Consider the following 7576-nt stretch of genomic DNA (forward strand, 5'->3'; position numbering starts at 1 on the left):
AACGAATGATTGTTTTCCGGATGCCCACTGAGAGCATTCGGTAACATGCAAATTAAAAGATGGACAGTACATAACGGTTACTCGCAATCTTTTATTTCCAGCCTGATCATGAGTCTGCAGCGGATTTCAGCACGGTGGCAAGCTGAAACTTGCTTCTCGATTCTGCTTTTTAATATGTTGCCATGGCAGCCACTTCTTCCTATGGAGTTTGTGCTATATAATGGCTTAATATATAATTCGCTGTAAAACTATAGACCGCTGCAGAGTGTGAATTGAGGGGGCACCCTGTGGCTTGGCCATGAATGTCGTCTAGCCTGTTACAAAATGTTACTGCAGCTCGGAGCAGGAGAGACTTTGAGACACACAATTAGAGAAAAATAAGGTCTTGTCTTGCTAAAAATGGCGGGATTTGTTCGCGTTTTACAAGCGGGTCTGCGGGCCCTCGTCTTTGAGACGGAACACGGCGAGCCGCTCGGGCGTTCTGCGGTCACGTCTGCCGCCTTACCCCTCCGCCACGTAACGAGGTCGTCCCGCCAGCTGTCCCCTTGAGGCCAGAGACAGGAGGAGCGGCGAGGAGACAGAATGAGGGCCCCCCATTCGAGCCCCTAAAACCCAGCCACACCCCCCTGCAAATGAACAGCCTAGCGATAAGGTGTCCTTTAACAGGCCTGAAAATAAATATAACTGATGGGTGTAGCTTCAGCAGGCGGGAAAGGGGAGAGCGGTCGGTGGGGACCGGGGGGCCCGGAGAGAACGGAAAAAGCCGCTGTTTCCACTTCCACACTGTCTTCTCCAGCTCCAGTGGGACTGACTACCCAGGGCCCGAATGGGGGGAGGGTCCTCGAAAAGCCTGGAATGATGCGTGAGAGACATGGATCAAGAGAGGAAGGGGGCCCACAGAGACTGCTTGTGTATAGGGCCCAGAATTTTGTGCTACACCCCTGTCCAGCTCACATTACACCCGCCGTGCTCGCTGCGCGTCGGGGGGTCAGGCACGCCCGTGTCACCAATACTGGGGTCACAGCCACACCCCCCGGAAGGATCCTGCCTGGATACATGGCCATCCCGCCTAACACCAAGGCCTGGGTTTGCCCTTACAGTGAAACGATGAAAACATTCTGAAATAAAATGTATTATCAAGAATACATATTTCATTCCTTCACAATATATAGACAAATGTACACATTTTGCCCCTTTCAAAAATCTATAAATGTATTGCAATATATTCAATTTCCAGTAATGGTGATCAACATTTGTTCTTTACTCTGGCAATTAAAAACACATTTTATTTATTTTTTCTTCACAAATATTCTTTTTGAGTGATGGTGAGTTCAGCAGTCAATAAAATTAACTTAAGTCAAATGTGCTTGTGAAATGAGTCCAACCTGACTCTAACAAATGTTACACAGAGTGCATCGTGGTAATTGTAGTCCTGATAATGTGATTTTGATGTGCTTTAATACTCCCTGAAAACCGCTTTGCCTTGCCTTTGGTGCTATTATCTGGAGCCCCCAGGGGAGGGGTGTGGTCCGACCTCAAAGTCCTCAGCCTGGAGCGATCTTTCTTACAATGAAAGATGACTCTTCTTTCTCTGGCGAGAGATGGATTTAAAACATAAATCGCTGACTTGATGAGATTCAGAGACATTTTTTTCTCTCCTGCCTGCATAACGGCATGGGATTCCTCTATGTGCTTCCTCTATGTGCTATCACTGTTGCCTGGTGGTGACAGTTGCCAAGCAACCCTGGGTGAGGCGTGGCCTCTGTACACAAAACTTATATGATTCATGAGCTAGATCAGCAGAGTCAGGGTTCATACAGAGTGTGCACTGTGGCAAACACGCCTGCCACAGGCCACCGAAGTGGCTTTCCTAGGGGCCCTCCAGCACAGAGACACAGGGAGATGATGTTCAAATAGTCCACATTTATTTACGAGGGTTTGGCAAGATCTTACAGCCAAAGTGAGCAGATGTAACACAGTCATGACCGAAGCTCCCTTGTGTGGGTGGGGATGGCAGATTTAACCTGTGCGCAGTGATTACCTCACTACGCACAGGTGCAGCCACTCCTGTTCCTGGGTCCAATTAGCCTGGCCAATTATCTAATTCTTAACCAATTATCCAATTGGCCAGGTCTAATTAGCTTGACCCAGGGCAGGTGTGGCCATTTAAACCAGCCATCCCCACACCACATGCACCAAGCCAGCCTCATAAGGCAACCAGCTGTGACCTACCCCTCCTGACCCATCCACCCTGTACTGAGTGTGGAAAACTGGGAAAGGTGTGGCTGCAGTTCCCTGATCTGAGCCAGTTGGAGAATCATATATTGGCATAAAACCTGGAGCCACTGGTTCTGCAGCATCTGCACTGGGTGGCTGGCTGAGAAAAGAACCGAGCAAAAACCAGGCCTGAACCCCTAAATAGCAAGCACATGAGGTAAAATAAAGAAAAGTCTCAGTAGGGATAAAAAAACTCCTCGATTGGAAAAAATGTCAGGAGGAACCCGGCTATAGAGGGAGAGCCCATCCTCCACTGGCCGGCCTGTAACAGAAATATAATAAGCCACAGCAAATAAAATGGGTTGAGCAAGTTACAGTTACAGTGGTAATAAGCTAACTGGAGCAGCAGATGTCCAAATTGTACAGTGTAGTGCACTGGACTGTAAAGGATGGACCTGCTACTCTGTGCTTGACACACTCTGGCCATGATGTGGTCCTGGTGAGACTCGGCCTATTGGGTGAATCACCAGCGGGCTGGAATAGCTTAAGCCTCATATCCCGGTTTAAAGGGCCTCTACTCAGAGCTTTGATATGTGTGTGTGTATGTGTGTGTATGTGTGTGTGTGTGGAGACCCCTGGAAGCTGAGGAGGTGCAGCTGGAGCCTCTCCCTGGCCGTCGTGGTGCGTCGTCCCAGGGGAACAGGCACGCGAGCGGCTGCAGTCCACGTTGGGTCGCCCTGGCCGGCCCGTTTGAGATCTCCAGCAGATGTCAGACAGGCTTTTTTTGGACTCTTCGATCACCCCCGTATTTTCAGAGCGAGGGATACGCGGCCCGGGTCACAGCCGCGTAGCGTGCCTCTCGTTCGCGAGTCACATGACTTCTCTGGGCTCTGGCTGAGCTTTTTTTTTTTTTTACCAATTACGTTCAATATTCAGCCTTAAAAAAAGGAGCCAGTTTAAACAGCTTTGCTTTTCCAATGCGGGGTCATGGAAGCTACTTTTTAGGTGCATTTTTGTGATTGAATTATTCTTTTTTTTCATCTGTATTTTTCATCTGCACCATTTTTCTACAAGGTTGTATGCTGGCCACATTTTCCCCTCTTTCCCTGATCCAAACAGATGTTGAGTCTGCTAATAAAATATGTAGGCAACTGTTGGGAGTTCGTCGGTAGGCCTGCGAATGAGGTGATTATTTCCGAACCAGCGTCTTTTCCTTCTTTGATCTCATGCGGTCAGGTTGCGTTTGGAAACAGATACAGTAGGATGCCAGGACGCCGTTGTCCATAAATAATGTAACCGCATACCACGTTACACTGCAGCTGCCATGTTCATTACACACGGGAAGTCTGGCGACTCCAGCAGAGAGATAATTCGGTGTCTGAACATGTGACCAGCCCACGGAGCGCCACTGCAAAACTTTTTAAAATTTTTTTTTTTTTAATGCTGTTATTTGAAAATTCATAACAGGAAGACCGGGGCCTGGTACTATCCAATGTTGTGACGATGCACGTTTTTTCAGTTTCTTTTTTATTTTTACAGTTTTCAGACAACAGACCTTGCAGTAGTTCCTGAAACCATGATGAAAAGGAACCTCTAATGGGGTTAGGGAAAACCACTCAGCCTCCCCTAGAGCAGTGGCACCACATGGGGGAAGACAGTTAAGACAATTCCAAGGGCCCGCCTGACTGGAGCCCTCAAAAAATGTTAGAACAAAGGATTTAATGTGGTAGTGGGGCCCAATTTGACAATTTGAGGTCTTTTCATGGGGTCCAAAATCCCTGGTGGCGCCCCTGCCGTAGCCTTTATCATCTGTTCTTTCCTGGAGACTAGAAAGGTTTTTTAATGTTACACATGGGCCGCAGAACTTTTGGGTTCCCTTCAAACAAGTTGCCAGTTTAGGCCTTGGAAACAAGGCACAGACTCTTTAGCCAATCAATAACTTAAACGAAGCACTTAAGTGCTGAAACACACCAAATAAATCCAGCAGACACTGCAGCCCTCTGGGATTTGAGTCTGTGAATGTCTGTGAATAAAATTGAAGCATTTCCTGTGTGGCTAAATTCTTTTTTTTTTTAAACCTATTAAAAATTGGGATAAAATGGTCTGAACAAAAACATTTTTATTTGAAAATCATATAATAGAAATGCTTGAAAAAGAATATCAGTCTTTTTTTGTGAAATAATCTTCCACTGGGGAAGAGGTCTATGGGAATGTACTGTTCTGCTGTTTCATTCTATGCAGGATACCAAATATATCCTTTGGTGGAGAACAGCCATTATTAATTTATGGCAAGTGCTGCAAAAAATTTGCAAGCTGAATGGTGAAATGGGAGACAGTTGGAGGTCTCTGATCAGGTGATATCCCAGAAGCCACTGTACAGCATGGAGCGTCCAACTTCAGTTTCCCAGTAACGCAAGGCTGTGTTCTCCTAAACTGTCACTGAGCCAACCTTTATGCACGCACACGCACACACTCACACACACACCCTCCACTCACACAGACAAATGCATGCACATGCACAAACACTTGCACACATAGATACACACACGCTCCACTCACAGACATGCATGACCAAACAGTCCATTATCTTTTTCTCACACGCACACACAAACTCAGTATGATCGCACACACACACGCACGTACACCCACGCACATAAACACGCTTATTCATACATGCGTGTGCACACACACACACACACACACACAGGGCTCGGCAGATCTGTTAATCAACCTGTCATTAGAGTGTGACAAAACCGTGCAACAATCAACATGTCCACATGGAAATGATTCAAAATGCCTTCCTGTTCTACACCAACTGCACAGACCATTAACTTGTAATTGCAGACTACATAGGCAGAATAAGATCTTATGAATGTTTCAGTTTAAACGTCTACAGTGCATGAATGCCCATCATTAGAATAATTCTGCAATATTTTGGCATGTATACACCTGACAAACCCACGCTGTCAGTTTATATGCACTACAAAAGAAGATCTTCCATATTTAGAAGACCTGGCGTGTCAATCGTAAAAGCAATCCCGGTGACTGATATAGTGCTAAGATTTGAACTTGTCTCTCTCGCAGATCTGTTCAGCTGATCTACTGCGATGTGAGAACGGCAATAATTTGGGATTTGCGTTTCCTTTCTCATCAACATTAAAGGCAATCCCCTGTGGCGGGTCATCTTGCAGAGAGAGTGGGGCTGTAGTGTCTCCCGTTAGATCCCTGCTAACCTAATCTTTTCTTCTGTGCAAAGTGCCGGAGCTCAGCATTCAGCTCTGCAGTGCAGTACCGGAGAGGGCAAGAGGAAAAGGGTCTGAAAGGTTCACTAAAATCAATGTAAATGCTCGCTGGCCCGTTTTTTTTTTTTGTGCGCAATGTGACTTTCGTGCCAAACCAGAAAATAAAATTAAAAAACAGGTATCATTTTAAAATACGAAAATGTTTTACATGACCTGTATGTCTAGGATTCAAATTTTTGATGAAAGTTTTTTTTTAAATTATACCAAGTATACTGTTAGATTCCAGGAGTTGGTTGAAAAGGGTACGAGGCAGGAACTGTAAGCAATGAGTATTCTTTATTCTGCAGAAGGGGAGTCAGTTCACACAACAAGATGCACGTTCCCACAGAGGGGCATTTATACCATTCATATCATAGCAAATCATCACTTGCTATGTTTCACTGGTCTCCCAAATAAGTTTAAAAAGGTAAAATTTATTGTCTTGGAAGAACTTTCTCACCAATCCAGGCCCCTCACATCTAAATGACAATGTTACTCAGTAATTCTGAACTATGGATACTATTGATTAGATATGTTAGTAAATACACACACGCATACATATATATTAAGTGTAACATTTTAACTTCAACAATACGTCAGTGTTCAATGAAAATAAATAGAAAATAGCTGAGCAACTGTGCCTGAAAGTGGACAAATCCTGAAATTCTCTAATGTCTGTCTCCAAAGCATTCTGGTGCTCTGTTGACAGGTAAGACTGTAACTAGAGTGGATATATACCTTGCGGTAATTCAAGAGCTTGCCAAAATGGAATAACCACACTCAGCACATTACAAAGAGTCTTTACATGCAGGCCAACATGGCAGATTCATGCAAACGTGATTAAACAGGTCCCAAAAGTTTGGCAAGTCCTTCATTGATGCCCAAATAATAATTAAAATTAATTCAAATTTAGAAATGATCAAATATAGTGTTCTGTCAAATATATGCCTAACTGATTGCATTCTATGTTAAAATATATACACACACATGTATGTATTTGTTTAAATATATATGTAGTTACTCATATACATACGAGTGTGTGTGTGTGTGTGTGTGTGCACAGACCTACTATGACCTTTAAAACTCAAATCCAATACATGGAGACCGGATACACTTGCATGCATATATTTTTAGTGCTGCTTTCAGCTATGGCATATGGCACTGCTATAGTGCAAGGTGAATGATTATCCTGCTCATACCAGGTATGCAAGCAAGATAATCTAACCACTGTGAAAAGAAACATTGAGAGTTATTGCCATCACAATTAAGACATAATGACTGCTGTTGTACTGAACGGAGTCAGATGTATGGAATCATTATAACAGAGCCGACAGATGGCCTTAGTTCTCCTTTCCTGAAATTTGAAATATTATCCTCCTTTCAAACTATTTTAAGTTCCTGCTAGTGCAGCCCTAACAAGTCTATACTAATGTAGAGGTAACAGCATAAGCTACTTTCCTGCTGTAACTCTTGAGCATGTGATGATGACATTACGTTTTTAATTGCGTTTCAAAGCTGTGTTTGACAAAAATTGGACAAGAGAAAATGATACATTCTTTCTGGTGCAAATTTGGAAAGACTCCTGTGCCGCGTGAATAAGCACCTCTTGTAAGCTACGAAAATGCATAGCACACGCACACAAACACACACACAGAGGCACTGTACATAATTTCAATGTCATTGTAGCAGGTGTTTCTCGTCTCTTAAGTGTATTTTGCGCCTGTCTTTCACACAATTGTCAGAAACGACTCATTATGAATTAGCACTGATCCATGGCAATGGAAACAGCGCTCCATACTGATCGGGAGTTGGTCCTAAGAGGCAAGTGGCGAAATATAACAAAAAAGGTATACTTCCATTTATTCAGTGTTTTCTCTGAAACTGTTTAACTGAATATTTTGTTGGCTATCGATTTGTTTGACTACCAGTAAATGTTTTCAAAACTTAACCTCAAAATTTGGCGCTAAGTCAACGTTTATCATGTCATTATTTGTAGCTTAGCTGGCACCTTTTCTCTGAGGTATGTCTTTGTGGCGGACCTGGTAGCTCATCCGTCAAGTTTCTTGGCCAACAGTCTG

This window comes from Anguilla anguilla, chromosome 18 (genome assembly GCF_013347855.1).
Source record: "Anguilla anguilla isolate fAngAng1 chromosome 18, fAngAng1.pri, whole genome shotgun sequence".
NCBI classification, from domain to species: Eukaryota; Metazoa; Chordata; class Actinopteri; order Anguilliformes; family Anguillidae; genus Anguilla; species Anguilla anguilla.